Below are 15,681 nucleotides of genomic sequence, written 5' to 3'. Positions count from 1 at the left end.
ACTGTCTAGGGAGGTGTCACGTTCTTGACAGAGGCCCACGAAATCGCTGAGTGCAGTTTTTCGCCACTTCCACCCGTCAGGCACTGCTATTTGTCGTATATTTGTGTCCCCTGTTATGTTTGTGTCCCTCTTTAGCTTCCTATTAATCTTCATTGCCTTCTTTTTAATGTCTGACATGGACCAGTTCACCAGCTAACACTCTTTGGTGCAAGGAGCCCTGAAGCAGGTGACTGATAGGCTTTCCTTTGAACGATCCCTAAGGCAGCTGACCCACAGCCCAAGGGTTCGTGAGGGTGCCGGGAGAGTAATTAGTTGTACCCCCTTTGTGGCCACTCCGGACTTTTCCACTAATGTCGTGATGTGCATTATGCCGGGAGGGATTTCTCTTCCTCGATGTGCAGATGGAATGTGGCCCGGACATTAATAAAGTTGACACAATCTGGGATAAATCGATGCCCAGGTACGGAGCTCAAAAGGAGACAACTTCACGGGAATGAGGGAAGAGCTTCGAAAAGAAAAATCACCTGGGAAATGAGGACGAAAGAACGAACCTTCACGACACCGAAGCCAGAATATTAAATAAATCCCAAGGACTCAGCAGAAACATGGCGCAAACAGGGTAAACAAAACGATACAGGATAAAATTAGATGAACAAAGATTAAAACCGAGAGGCAGTTACGTCAGCCTTCGGCAGATCTTCATTTCGCTGTTAATAGGTAAGGATAGAGAGAAAGGTGCGAAGAAAGGTTGGCAAGGACGATACCAGAACTGAAGGGTTATTGGAATCAAGAAAAACTGAGGAGAAATCTGCAAAAGGAAAATCTATGGTGACTGGACAGAAGTCTTTAAAATGAGAAAGGGTTTCAGCCGGGTCAACGTGGAGAAAATCTTTTGACTTGCAGGCTCCGAATTAGAGGACACAAAAATGAAATAGTTACTGATAAATCCAATAAGGAATTCAGTAGAAACTTCAGGATAGTTTTCTCAGGGAATTAAGGGATATGGGGAGTGTGATAACCTCCATGAGGACCACAGGGAAACCTTCATCGATCTGTCGGTGGGACTCGTGGAGTACCAGCTCCCCAGGTAGGGGGCAGAGGCCTACCACCTAGGGCTTATTATGAGCAAAGGTTAACAGCAGGCCCAGATCAGAGCCTGGTGAAATAGGTCCTCCCAGCTCGGATTGCACTGGGAGTGAGATGCCGCTCTATGTGAATAGACCATCGTAAATACTTGTAAATAAATCTATCTTACGTTTACCGTCAGCCTCCTCTACGTCATGGGAGGGGGGGGGGTGAGCGGGAAAATGGAGTTGAGGCCCAGGGTCAGCCATGATCGGATTGAATAGTGGAGCAGGCTCAATGTGGCCTACTCCTGCCCCTGTCTCTCATGTTCTTATAGTCCCAGAGTGGTTACAAGTGTGAAACATGCTGCTATAAAGAGAAGTTGAGGTGACTAGCATAGATAAAATTAAAGGGAAGTTCGGCCAAGACATGAGGGTGAAAGGAATAGAAAGATATGCTGATGGGGGTGATGTGTTAGGCAGGTTGGTTCGATGTGGACTGCAATCGATGCAGGGAAGTTAGAAACAGACGTCTAACACAGGAGAAGATCCAACACTGATTTATTCACCTAGATGAACTGCTGTACATATTCAGCTGTGGGTCGACACTATACTGATCTGACTGGTGACCTTGTAGTAGCCTGACCAGACTTACTAGCTACCGCATGGTGTTTGCACTGGCTAGCTCGTGGACTCTGACTGTCTCAGTGGCTGGGTCCCGAGAGAGCGGGAAACCTAGTGCCAATTGGGGGAAGGGTAAATACGATGTTGTTGTCAGACAAGAATTGAAGTGCATAAGTTGGGAACATAGGCTGTCAGGGAAGGACACAAGTGAAATGTGGAACTTGTTCAAGGAACATGTACTACGTGTCCTTGATATGTCTGTCCCTGTCAGGCAGGGAAGAGATGGTCGAGTGAGGGAACCATGGTTGACAAGAGAGGTTGAATGTTTTGTTAAGAGGAAAAAGGAGACTTATGTAAGGCTGAGGAAACAAGGCTCAGACAGGGCATTGGAGGGATACAAGATAGCCAAGAGGGAACTGAAGAAAGGGATTAGGAGAGCTAAGAGAGGGCATGAACAATCATTGGCGGGTAGGATCAAGGAAAGCCCCAAGGCCTTTTACACATATGTGAGAAATATGAGAATGACTAGAGCGAGGGTAGATCCGATCAAGGACAGTAGCGGGAGATTGTGTATTGAGTCTGAAGAGATAGGAGAGGTCTTGAACGAGTACTTTTCTTCTGTATTTACAAATGAGAGGGGCCATATTGTTGGAGAGGACAGTGTGAAACAGACTGGTAAGCTCGAGGAAATACTTGTTAGGAAGGAAGATGTGTTGGGCATTTTGAAAAACTTGAGGATAGACAAGTCCCCCGGGCCTGACGGGATATATCCAAGGATTCTATGGGAAGCAAGAGATGAAATTGCAGAGCTGTTGGCAATGATCTTTTCATCCTCACTGTCAACAGGGATGGTACCAGGGGATTGGAGAGTGGCGAATGTCGTGCCCCTGTTCAAAAAAGGGACTAGAGATAACCCTGGGAATTACAGGCCAGTTAGTCTTACTTCGGTGGTAGGCAAAGTAATGGAAAGGGCACTGAAGGATAGGATTTCTGAGCATCTGGAAAGACACTGCTTGATTAGGGATAGTCAGCACGGATTTGTGAGGGGTAGGTCTTGCCTTACAAGTCTTATTGAATTCTTTGAGGAGGTGACCAAGCATGTGGATGAAGGTAAAGCAGTGGATGTAGTGTACATGGATTTTAGTAAGGCATTTGATAAGGTTCCCCATGGTAGGCTTCTGCAGAAAGTAAGGAGGCATGGGATAGTGGGAAATTTGGCCAGTTGGATAACGAACTGGCTAACCGATAGAAGTCAGAGAGTGGTGGTGGATGGCAAATATACAGCCTGGATCCCAGTTACCAGTGGCGTACCGCAGGGATCAGTTCTGGGTCCTCTGCTGTTTGTGATTTTCATTAATGACTTGGATGAGGGAGTTGAAGGGTGGGTCAGTAAATTTGCAGACGATACGAAGATTGGTGGAGTTGTGGATAGTAAGGAGGGCTGTTGTCGGCTGCAAAGAGACATAGATAGGATGCAGAGCTGGGCTGAGAAGTGGCAGATGGAGTTTAAGCATGAAAAGTGTGAGGTTGTCCATTTTGGAAGGACAAATATGAATGCGGAATACACGGTTAACGGTAGAGTTCTTGGCAATGTGGAGGAGCAGAGAGATCTTGGGGTCTATGTTCATTCATCTTTGAAAGTTGCCACTCAAGTGGATAGAGCTGTGAAGAAGGCCTATGGTGTGCTCGCGTTCATTAACAGAGGGATTGAATTTAAGAGCCGTGAGGTGATGATGCAGCTGTACAAAACTTTGGTAAGGCCACATTTGGAGTACTGTGTACAGTTCTGGTCGCCTCATTTTAGGAAGGATGTGGAAGCTTTGGAAAAGGTGCAAAGGAGATTTACCAGGATGTTGCCTGGAATGGAGAGTAGGTCTTATGAGGAAAGGTTGAGGGTGCTAGGCCTTTTCTCATTAGAACGGAGAAGGATGAGGGGCGACTTGATGGAGGTTTATAAGATGATCAGGGGAATAGATAGAGTAGACAGTCAGAGACTTTTTCCCCGGGTGGAACAAACCATTACGTGTGGACATAAATTTAAGGTGAAAGGTGGAAGATATAGGAGGGATATCAGAGGTAGGTTCTTTACCCAGAGAGTAGTGGGGGCATGGAATGCACTGCCTGTGGAAGTAGTTGAGTCAGAAACATTAGGGACCTTCAAGCAGCTATTGGATAGGTACATGGATTACGGTAAAATGATATAGTGTAGATTTATTTGTTCTTAAGGGCAGCACGGTAGCATTGTGGATAGCACAATTGTTTCACAGCTCCAGGGTCCCAGGTTCGATTCCGGCTTGGATCACTGTCTGTGCGGAGTCTGCACATCCTCCCCGTGTCTGCGTGGGTTTCCTCCGGGTGCTCCGGTTTCCTCCCACAGTCCAAAGATGTGCAGGTTAGGTGGATTGGCCATGATAAATTGCCCTTAGTCTCCAAAATTGCCCTTGGTGTTGGGTGGAGGTGTTGAGTTTGGGTAGGGGGCTCTTTCCAAGAGCCGGTGTAGACTCAAAGGGCCGAATGGCCTCCTTCCGCACTGTAAATTCAATGATAATCTATGATTAATCTGGGACAAAGGTTCGGCACAACATCGTGGGCCAAAGGGTCTGTTCTGTGCTGTATTTTCTATGTTCTATGTTCTAACTGTGGTCCTCAGAGTGCGATTCATGAGCATCTGCTCTGGAGACAACCCAGTGGACAGTGGGGTTGCCCTGTACGCCAGCATCGCCAGGTTGAAGTCGGAGCCTGAGTCTGCAGCTTTGCACAGCAACCGCTTTACAAAATGGACCCCTTTCTCGGCCTTCCCGTTTGACTGCAGGTAGTGGGGACTGGAGATTACGTGACGGAAGTTGTAGGACTGTGCAAAATCAGACCATTCCTGGCTGTAAAAGCATGGATCGTTGTCACTCATTACCGTGAGCGGAATCCCGTACCTGGCGAACGTTTCTTTGCAGGCTTTGATTACCGCCTTCGACGTGAGGTCGGACAGTTTCACCACTTCTGGGTAACTGGAGAAGTAGTCGACCAGGAGTACGTAGTCCCGCCCCTTGGCGTGGAAAAGGTCTACGCCTACTTTGGACCACGGAGAGGTCACAATCTCGTGCTGCTGCAACGTTTCCTTGGGTTGAGCCGGTTGAAACCTCTGACAGGTGGGGCAGTTGAGGACTGTTTCGGCAATGTCCTGGCTGATGCCCGGCCAGTAAACTGCCTCCCGAGCTCTGCGTCGGCATTTCTCGACTCCAAGGTGACCCTCATGGAGTTGACCCAGCACCATAGCCTGCATGCTTTGAGGAATAACGATCCTGTCGAGTTTCAGAAGGATTCTCCCCACAACCGTCAGCTCGTCTTTAACATTAAAGAATTGGGGGCATTGTCCCTTCTGCCAGCCATGGGTAAGGTTCTGCATCACACACTGCAGCAGAGGATCCTTGGCCGTTTCCTCACGGATTTGGACCACCCGGTCGTCAGAGGCTGGGAGGTTGGTGGCACACAATTGCACTTGCGCTTCTATGTGGCAGATGAAGTCACCTTGTTCACACGGTGTGGTGATGGATTGCGATAGGGCATCTGCAATGATCAGCTCTTTGCCTGGCGTGTAGCCAAGTTCGAAGTCATAGCGGCGGAGTCGAAGAATAATTTGCTGTAACCGAGGTGTCATGTCATTTAAATTCTTCTGGATTATGTGGACTAGAGGCCTGTGGTCCGTTTCCACCGTGAATTTCGGCAGGCCGTAAACGTAGTCATGAAACTTGACTATTCCTGTCAGGAGACCCAGACACTCCTTTTCGATCTGGGCATACCGTTGCTCAGTGGGCATCATGGCCCTGGAGGCATATGCCACTGGAGCCCAGGACGAGGAGTCATCTCGCTGGAGGAGCACCGCCCCAATGCCGTCCTGGTTTGCATCAGTCGATGTCTTGGTTTCCTTGGTTGGGTCGAAGAACGCTGGAAATGGGGCTCTGGTGAGCTTTGCCTTCAGCTCACGCCATTCCGCTTCATGTGTGGGCAGCCACTGGAATTCTGTTGACTTCTTGACGAGATGGCGGAGGGCAGTGGTGTGGGATGCCATATTGGGAATGAATTTCCCGAGAAAGTTGACCATCGCGACGAAGCGGAGGACCGCCTTCTTGTCCTCCGGGGTCTTCATGGCGTTGATCGCCAAACCTTGTCGCTGTCTGGCCGCACACCCTGCCGCGAGATGTGGTCACCTAGAAACTTTATATCAGATTGACCAAATGAGCACTTGGCCCTGTTGAGCTGGAGACCATGTTCATGAATTCACTGGAAGACCTGCTTGAGGCGAGCGATGTGTTCCTGGGGGGTTGTAACCAGATGATCATGTCGTCCAGGTATACTCGTACCCCCTCGATGCCCTCCATCATCTGCTCCATGATGCGATGAAACACTTCGGAGGCAGATATGATACCGAAAGGCATGCGGTTGTAGCAGTAGCGGCCGAACGGGGTGTTGAACGTGCACAGCTTGCGACTGGACGGGTCCAGCTGTATTTGCCAAAAACCCCGGGAGGCGTCCAGCTTAGTGAAGAATTTGGCCTGAGCCATCTCACTGGTCAACTCTTCACGCTTCGGGATCGGGTAATGCTCCCGCATGATGTTGCGGTTTAGATCCTTGGGATCAATGCAAATGCGGAGCTCCCCTGACGGCTTCTTTACGCAGACCGTGGAGCTGACCCAGTCTGTAGGCTCTGTGACCTTCGATATGATGCCCTGGTCTTGGAGGTCCTGTAATTGCTTCTTCAGACGATCCTTGATGGGTGCCGGCACCCGGCGTGGGGCATGGATTACAGGGGTGGCGTTCGGCTTGAGCAGTATTTTATATCGGTATGGGAGCGTGCCCATTCCATCGAATACGCTGTGGTACTGCGTGATAATGTCGTCCATGTCGGCTTGCAAATTTCCATCGGGCGAGGCCGTCGCCGGTGATGATGACATGGTGTGGACTCGCTGAACCAGGTTCAGGAGCTTGCAGGCTCGAGCACCGAGCAGGGACGCTCTGTCAGGCCCGACGATTTCAAACCGCAGTGTTGCCTTGATCGCCTTGTTGAATACCCCGAGTTGACACGAGCCACTGGCAGCTATGGCATTGCCATTGTAGTCAAGGAGCTGGCAGGCCGGTGGAAGAATGCTTGGTCTGGCGCGGATGGTGTCGAGGTCGGACTTGCCACACTGTAGACACCGGCGTCCTTTTGCCGGACATTGCCGCTTTAAGTGGGTGGAGCCACAATTCAAACACGTCGTGACGCTGACGTCAGCGCGATCTGTGCGCAGTGCGGCCGGCCGATGTACGCACCTGCTCAGTCGGGTTTTCAGGGCCACGTTTAAGGGGAATCTTGACAAATACATGAATAGGATGGGAATAGAGGGATACGGACCCAGGAAGTGTAGAAGAATTTAGTTTAGACGGGCAGCATGGTCGGCACAGGCTTGGAGGGCCGAAGGGCCTGTTCCTGTGCTGTCCTTTTCTTTATTCTTTGTTCTTTCTTCCTTGAATTCTTCAAGCGAGAACCAGGCCAAATACAATAGATTGGGTTGACCAAGAGGAAAATAAGACCGTTAAAAAGATAAATATGAGATTCATAAGAGCTAGGAACAGGAGTCGGCCATCTGGCCCCTCGAGCCTGCTTCGCCATTCAATGAGATCATGGCTGATCTTTTGTGGACTCAGCTCCACTTTCCGGCCCGAACACCATTACCCTTAATCCCTTTATTCTTCAAAAAACTATCTATCTTTATCTTAAAAACATTTAGTGAAGGAACCTCTACTGCTTCACTGGGCAAGGAATTCCATAGATTCACAACCCTTTGGGTGAAGAAGTTCCTCCGAAGCTCAGTCCTAATTCGAATGGCAGTGAAGAGAAACGTGAACCCAAACAACCTTGTCCAGTTAAATGGCAAGTGGGTCCTACTGGGGACAGCCAGGATGATACATGCTCAGAGTCTCAGGGTAAGGTTAGAATACTTAATGAATAAAAACAGAAAGTGGAGGGGTTACTCGGCAGTTCGGCAATTTCAGACCATGCAATCTCTGCCCCATTTTGATTGTTTTTCACTGATAAGGTGCCTCATCAAGGTTTACAGCACCAGCCAAGAACTCATGGTGCTGGGGTGATATATTAGCGTGGATAGAGGTCTGGCTAATAAACTGGACACAAACGGGACAAAAGGGTCATTTTCAGGATCGGGAGGCTGTAACTAATGGAGCTCCAGAGGGATCAGGGCCAGGGCACAAACTACTTATGATCTGATGTGTCCATCAATTCACACGAAACCAGGAGTAGAAGTAAACTGTGGCTTTAATCATCTAGAACAGTGCCTGCCTGCGACTTACTGTTAGTGGGAGCCGCCTACAGGCTGACTGCTCTTTATACCCCCCTTAAGGGGTGGAGCCAGGGGCAATCACACAGGCCCCAACATGCTACATCAGTGGTAATACCTTACAATGGTCCATAGGTGGAGCCCACATGGGCAACAGCGTAATACAGATATGCACCTGGTGAATTGTTACAGCAATACATTCACCACATGATCTAGACATAGGATTTACAGTGCAGAAGGAGACCATTTGGCCCATCGAGTCCACACCGGAAAGACAACCCACCTAACCCAATACCTCCACCCTATCCCCACAACCCAGTAACACCACCTAACCTTTTCGGATACTAAGGGCAATTTAGCATGGCCAATCCACCTAACCTGCACAACTTTGGACTGTGGGAGGAAACCGGAGCACCCGGAGGAAACCCACACACACACGGGGAGGATGTGCAGCCTCCGCACAGACAGTGACCCAAGCGGGAATCGAACCTGGGACCCTGGAGCTGTGAGGCAGCCGTGCTAACCACTGTACAACCGTGCTGCCCTATGTTAGTGGCTTGTATGAAGGCACTACTGTAGCCAAAGTTGCTGATGATGCAAAGATTGGTGAGGGAACAAGCTGTGAGGAGTACACAGAGAATCCGGAAAGGGATGTCGATAGGGTAGAGTGAATAGCGAAAGGTTTGGTGGATGGAGTATAAGGTGAGGTTGTCACCTCACAATCCTTGCTTGCTCCATATGGCAGACAGCAGAAGGAGCTGGCAATTCGGAAGCAGCATAAGCAGGAGCAAATCGACATGCTCAATTCTCAGTGATTCCCGCAGCCATTGACTCTGGACTGCCGAACTCACGATGCAGAGAACCATCTCCTCTGTAGATGCAGTTGCCACTGGTCCTCAGTGTCTCTGCACTGCTCCTTTCTGCAGTGCGGCATTGTGAGAGGCTGTAGGAGATGTCACAAGACCAGGCCTTGATCACCACTGGAGGTCATTCAACGTCTTGCGGCACTACTGCTCGGTATTCAGGGCCGCACCGCGGGCATCGACCTCCCTGACCACCTGCTCTCATTCCATGGACCATGGGGGCCTCCTGGCCCTCTGCAGAAAAATGGCCTCCTGTCCACATCACCGCTATGGCTTCTAGTTTGACGTTGGCGAAGCAAGGAGCTCTCTCTCTTCCCTGGTTCTTTATATTTACTCAGCCCCTTCTTGCAGCCAGTGTCGGCACAGGCTGGCAGTAGCCTGAGTGTAGTTCCCCTTTAAGAGAAGCAGGCTGACTACGCCACATTCTATCAGCCGCATTGCCCAGCACCCTGCTGCGGACTCAGGCTTGGGAGAGTTTGTGCCTGCCTCAAGGGGAGAGGTAGACCATCAACGATGACCAATCCCCACGCTTCCCCCAGGCCCCCGCAGCATCTGAACCAATGGTAACCCAGACTCTTAAAGTGCTGCTGGCCCCAAGTAGTCACAAAGACTTGCTTGGACGTCAATTATCCGCCTGTATCCACTGTGAAAACTTGCATTGAAGATGATCGAAGATTGTCAGCAAATCCCTGGCCTGATCCAAAGGGTAAAAATCAGCCTGCATTCTTGTGTAACCTCCCCCCACCTCACCCCCACCCCCCCCCCCCACCCCTCCCAACCCCCTCCTCCCGTAACATCTCACCCACTGCCAGCCATATCTGCTTCAGGGAAGCGTTGGATTCGTCACCACCCTACTGGAGTCACCTTGTCGGTTACAAACCCCGCCCCCCACCATTAAAACTAGATTCGCCCAGAATCCGTCGCTCGGGCCTTGAACACCTGTATTATTCTCTCTTAACCTACAGATGACAGTAACATTTGGGTCTATCGTGCCCTGTGCTGTGGGAGCAGTGCAGATTGTCTGATAATGTAACGTGCGTGGCCCCTTTATCAATCTGTGTTTTTCAGGCCATGCACCCAGCTATAACGGCAACCATTAATCTACATCCCAGTGATGCCCCTTATAATAAACAGCTTGCTGCCTTCCCTTGGGGCAGCAGGAGCCCCGGGCTGCACTTGCTTCTCTGGTGTTTCATGCACACCCTCATCCCATTCTTCTCCCTAATCCTCCTCCAGCTGCCAACACCACGAAATGAACTCCTCCAGGGAGCGGATGGTAATCGAGATCATTACTCACATCGGAACAGGGAACATCAATAATAAACTGGGTGGTCCCCACTGCTGCTGAAAGGTGAAGTTTATTCGAAGTCCCCCCCCCGGCGCGCAGGAATAAATACATCCACAACTTTGCTGCTGTTTTGTCAGAATCCAGGCAGTCCTTGGCAGGGTGGGTCGGAGATCCAAGAGGGTGGCTGGCAAGAGGGTCATCCCTGCCCCTGGCCCTGGTCAGATTGAAGGCCTGAGACACTGTGCGCAGAGGAAGATAGAGGGATGGCACATCCACAGGGCCACAGGCCTGACTTTCGCTGAGCACACCTCCCTCATCACGGTGGATGGATGGTGAGGGTTGGGGGATGTGGGGGTTTTAGTGCGACACCCTCTCTCTCTCTCCCTCCCTCTCTATCTCTCTATCCAGGACCAGAGATTGCGTTAATGATATTTGCCTTGCGCTGTCGGATTGTGGGAATATTGGAAGTAGAGCAGTTATTTAGCCTCTTCACCCTGTCCTGCCACCGCTCACTGCGATCGCAGCTGAGCTGGTACCTAATTCCGTACACAGTAACAGGGGGCCATTCAGCCCCTCGGGCCTGTGAGATAGAACAGGAGTATATCATGCAGCACTTTCTTTACTGAGTGTCCCTCAATACCTTTGACGAAGTGGGGTGAATGGGAGAATCAGAAGGAAGGGGAGGGGGCCGGAGAGCGTAAGGGAGAGGACAGGAGTCAAGCAATATTGTTGTTCCCACATTATCTCCGCCAGAGCACCAAGAACAGAGATGGTTTCGAAGTTTTTTGCCCATCGTATGTTCCTCTCTCCTTACTGTGATTCCAATGAGATGATTGTCCCTCAGTATCACACTGTTTCTGTACACTGATACTGTTCCGGTATACTGATACTGTTCCTGTACACTGATACTGTTCCTGTACACTGATACTGTTCCTGTACATTGATACGGTTCCTGTACACTGATACTGTTCCTGCACACTGATACTGTTCCGGTACACTGATCCTGTTCCTGTATACTGATCCTGTTCCTGTACACTGATACTGTTCCTGTACACTGATCCTGTTCCTGTACACTGATACTGTTCCTGTATACTGATCCTGTTCCTGTATACTGATCCTGTTCCTGTACACTGATACTGTTCCTGTACACTGATCCTGTTCCTGTATACTGATCCTGTTCCTGTACACTGATACTGTTCCTGTACACTGATCCTGTTCCTGTATACTGATCCTGTTCCTGTACACTGATACTGTTCCTGTACACTGATCCTGTTCCTGTATACTGATCCTGTTCCTGTACACTGATACTGTTCCTGTACACTGATACTGTTCCTGTACACTGATCCTGTTCCTGTATACTGATACTGTTCCTGTACACTGATCCTGTTCCTGTACACTGATCCTGTTCCTGTACACTGATCCTGTTCCTGTACACTGATCCTGTTCCTGTATACTGATCCTGTTCCTGTACACTGATACTGTTCCTGTACACTGATTCTGTTCCTGTATACTGATCCTGTTCCTGTACACTGATACTGTTCCTGTACACTGATATTGTTCCTGTACACTGATACTGTTCCTGTACACTGATACTGTTCCTGTACACTGATACTGTTCCTGTACACTGATACTGTTCCTGTATACTGATACTGTTCCTGTATACCAACATGTTCCTGTTTACTGACACTATTCCTGTATAAAGAACAAAGAACAAAGAAATGTACAGCACAGGAACAGGCCCTTCGGCCCTCCAAGCCCATGCCGACCATGCTGCCCGACTAAACTACAATCTTCTACACTTCCTGGGTCCGTATCCCTCTATTCCCATCCTATTCATGTATTTGTCAAGATGCCCCTTAAATGTCACTATCGTCCCTGCTTCCACCACCCCCTCCGGTAGCGAGTTCCAGGCACCCACTACCCTCTGCGTAAAAAACTTGCCTCATACATCTACTCTAAACCTTGCCCCTCTCACCTTAAACCTATGCTCCCTAGTAATTGACCCCGGGTAATCTACCCCGGGGAAAAGCCTCTGACTATCCACTCTGTCTATGCCCCTCATAATTTTGTAGACCTCTATCAGGTCGCCCCTCAACCTCCTTCGTTCCAGTGAGAACAAACCGAGTTTATTCAACCGCTCCTCATAGCTAATGCCCTCCATACCAGGCAACATTCTGGTAAATCTCTTCTGCACCCTCGCTAAAGCCTCCACATCCTTCTGGTAGTGTGGCGACCAGAATTGAACACTATACTCCAAGTGTGGCCTAACTAAGGTTCTATACAGCTGCAACATGACTTGCCAATTCTTATACTCAATGCCCCGGCCAATGAAGGCAAGCATGCCGTATGCCTTCTTGACAACCTTCTCCACCTGTGTTGCCCCTTTCAGTGACCTGTGGACCTGTACACCTAGATCTCTTTGACTTTCAATACTCTTGAGGGTTCTACCATTCACTGTATATTCACTACCTGCATTAGACCTTCCAAAATGCATTACCTCACATTTGTCCGGATTAAACTCCATCTGCCATCTCTCCGCCCAAGTCTCCAAACAATCTAAATCCTGCTGTATCCTCTGACAGTCCTCATCGCTATCCGGAATTCCACCAACCTTTGTGTTGTCTGCAAACTTACTCATCAGACCAGTTACATTTTCCTCCAAATCATTTACATATACTACAAACAGCAAAGGTCCCAGCACTGATCCCTGTGGAACACCACTGGTCACAGCCCTCCAATTAGAAAAGCATCCTTCCATTGCTACTCTCTGCATTCTATGACCTAGCCAGTTCTGTATCCACCTTGCCAGCTCACCCCTGATCCCGTGTGACTTCACCTTTTGTACTAGTCTACCATGAGGGAACTTGTCAAAGGCCTTACTGAAGTCCATATAGACAATATCCACTGCCCTACCTGCATCAATCATCATAGTGAACTCCTCAAAAAACTCTATCAAGTTAGTGAGACACGACCTCCCCTTCACAAAACCATGCTGTCTCTCACTAATACGTCCATTTGCTTCCAAGTGGGAGTAGATCCTGTCTCGAAGAATTCTCTCCAGTAATTTCCCTACCACTGAAGTAAGGCTCACCGGCCTGTAGTTCCCTGGATTATCCTTCCTACCCTTCTTAAACAGAGGAACAACATTGGCTATTCTCCAGTCCTCCGGGACATCACCTGAAGACAGTGAGGATCCAAAGATTTCTGTCAAGGCCTCAGCAATTTCCTCTCCAGCCTCCTTCAATATTCTGGGGTAGATCCCATCAGGCCCTGGGGACTTATCTACCTTAATATTTTTTAAGACACACAACACCTCGTCTTTTTGGATCTCAATGTGACCCAGGCTATCTACACACCCTTCTCCAGACTCAACATCTACCAATTTCTTCTCTTTGGTGAATACTGATGCAAAGTATTAATTTAGTACCTCGCCCATTTCCTCTGGCTCCACACATAGATGCCCTTGCCTATCCTTCAGTGGGCCAACCCTTTCCCTGGCTACCCTCTTGCTTTTTATGTACGTGTAAAAAGCCTTGGGATTTTCCTTGCCAATGACTTTTCGTGACCCCTTCTAGCCCTCCTGACTCCTTGCTTAAGTTCCTTCCTACTTTCCTTGTATTCCACACAGGCTTCGTCTGTTCCCAGCCTTTTAGCCCTGACAAATGACTCCTTTTTCTTTTTGACGAGGCCTACAATATCTCTCGTTATCCAAGGTTCCCGAAAATTTATCCTTCTTCCTCACAGGAACATGCCGGTCCTGAATTCCTTTCAACTGACACTTGAAAGCCTCCCACATGTCAGATGTTGATTTTGCCCTCAAACATCCGCCCCCAATCTATGTTCTTCAGTTCCCGCCTAATATTGTTATAATTAGCCTTCCCCCAATTTAGCACATTCATCCTAGGACCACTCTTATCCTTGTCCACGAGCACTTTAAAACTTACTGAATTGTGGTCACTGTTCCCGAAATGCTCCCCTACTGAAACATCTACCACCTGGCCGGGCTCATTCCCCAATACCAGGTCCAGTACCGCCCCTTCCCTAGTTGGACTGTCCACATATTGTTTTAAGAAGCCCTCCTGGATGCTCCTTACAAACTCCGCCCCGTCTAAGCCCCTGGCACTAAGTGAGTCCCAGTCAATATTGGGGAAGTTGAAGTCTCCCATCACCACAACCCTGTTGTTGTTACTCTTTTCCAAAATCTGTCTACCTATCTGCTCCTCTATCTCCCGCTGGCTGTTGGGAGGCCTGTAGTAAACCCCCAACATTGTGACTGTACCCTTCTTATTCCTGACCGCTACCCATATAGCCTCACTGCCCTCTGAGGTGTCCTCCCGCAGTACAGCTGTGATATTCTCCCTAACCAGTAGCGCAACTCCGCCACCCCTTTTACACCCCCTCTATCTCGCCTGAAACATCTAAATCCTGGAACGTTTAGCTGCCAATCCTGCCCTTCCCTCAACCAGGTCTCTGTAATGGCAACAACATCATAGTTCCAAGTACGAATCCAAGCTCTAAGTTCATCTGCCTTACCCGTAATACTTCTTGCATTAAAACATATGCACTTCAGGCCACCAGACCCGCTGTGTTCAGCAACTTCTCCCTGTCTGCTCTGCCTCAGAGCCCCACTGTTCCTATTCCCTCGTTCTACCTCAATGCTCTCACCTTCTGACCTATTGCTCCCGTGCCCACCCCCCTGCCATACTAGTTTGAACCCTCCCGTGTGACACTAGCAAACCTCGCGGCCAGGATATTTATGCCTCTCCAGTTTAGAAGCAACCCGTCCTTCTTATATAGGTCACACCTGCCCTGGAAGAGCTCCCAGTGGTCCAGATAACGGAAACCCTCCCTCCTACACCAGCTGTTTAGCCACGTGTTTAGCTGCTCTACCTTCCTATTTCTAGCCTCACTGGCACGTGGCGCAGGGAGTAATCCCGAGATTACAACCCTAGAGGTCCTGTCTTTTAACTTTCTGCCTAGCTCCCTGAACTCCTGCTGCAGGACCTCATGCCCCTTCCTGCCTTTGTCATTAGTACCAATATGTACAACGACCTCTGCCTGTTTGCCCTCCCCCTTCAGGATGCCCTCTACCCGTCCTGTATACCGATACTTTTCCTGTATACCAACACTGTTCCGGTATACTCATACTGTTCCTGTACACTGTTACTGAAAATGAAAATCGCTCATTGTCACAAGTAGGCTTCAATGAAGTGACTGTGAAAAGCCCCTAGTCGCCACATTCCGGCACCTGTTCGGGGACGCTGGTACGGGAATTGAACTGTGCTGCTGGACTGCCTTGGTCTGCTTTAAAAGCCAGCGATTTAGCCCTGTGCTAAACAGCCCCTTTACTGATACTGTTCCTGTATACTGATACTGTTCCTGTATACTGACACTATTCCTATATACTGATACAGTTCCTGTACGCTGACACTGTTCCTGTTTACTGACACTATTCCTGTATACCGACACTGTTCCTCTATACTGACACTGTTCCTGTATACTGACTCAGTTAC

This window comes from Scyliorhinus torazame, chromosome 30 (assembly GCF_047496885.1).
Source record: "Scyliorhinus torazame isolate Kashiwa2021f chromosome 30, sScyTor2.1, whole genome shotgun sequence".
Classification (NCBI taxonomy): Eukaryota; Metazoa; Chordata; class Chondrichthyes; order Carcharhiniformes; family Scyliorhinidae; genus Scyliorhinus; species Scyliorhinus torazame.
This window is presented reverse-complemented; position numbering follows the sequence as displayed.